The following is a 715-nucleotide window of genomic DNA, read 5'->3' as shown; positions in this document are numbered from 1 at the left end:
CACCGTTAGCCGCAGTAATTCTCGTACCAGCATCTCATCGCTGAGTACTGTCATGACGAATGATACATCGAAACAGGAGCCTCTTGAGGTAATTCGGACTTATTTTGTAACGTTACTACTGATAGTATTTTATTTAACTAGGATTTAGGATAATTATAAGAAAATGTGTTATGTTATTATAGCCACACACACACTAATAAATATTAGTTCAGATCCCTAAAGAAAAAATTTCACTGAAATTATTCCATGTTATGGAATATTTTAGCAAAATTACTGAAAATTTGCTAAAAATGAATTTTTCAGCTAACGTATGAAAAATCGCTGAAATTGAATTGAAATTCCTTTAAAATTTTTGCTGAAATGTCTTTGAAATTTTTGCTGAAATTTCTCTGAAAATTGATTTTTCAGCTAAAAATCATTGAAACGAAACTGAAATTTTTCTGAAATACTGAAATTTTGTTGAAAAGTATTCCAAAACATGGAATAATTTCAGCGAAATTTTTACCATTAGGAATATTTTACCTGTTCTATAAACTAAATTTTAGTATATTAATAATGTATTCCTATTAATAATTAATAATTAAGTAACGAGTTTCTTGTGATTTTTATTATGCATGTATAGAAACGATGAGCGTGCTATTTTTTTATTATTGGAATAATTTTACAATGATGATATAAAATATATACATAGAATAATTTATAGAATAAAAAAAAA

This window comes from Trachymyrmex cornetzi, unplaced genomic scaffold, assembly GCF_001594075.2.
Source record: "Trachymyrmex cornetzi isolate Tcor2-1 unplaced genomic scaffold, Tcor1.1 scaffold760, whole genome shotgun sequence".
Classification (NCBI taxonomy): Eukaryota; Metazoa; Arthropoda; class Insecta; order Hymenoptera; family Formicidae; genus Trachymyrmex; species Trachymyrmex cornetzi.
Note: the sequence above shows the minus strand (reverse complement) of the source record.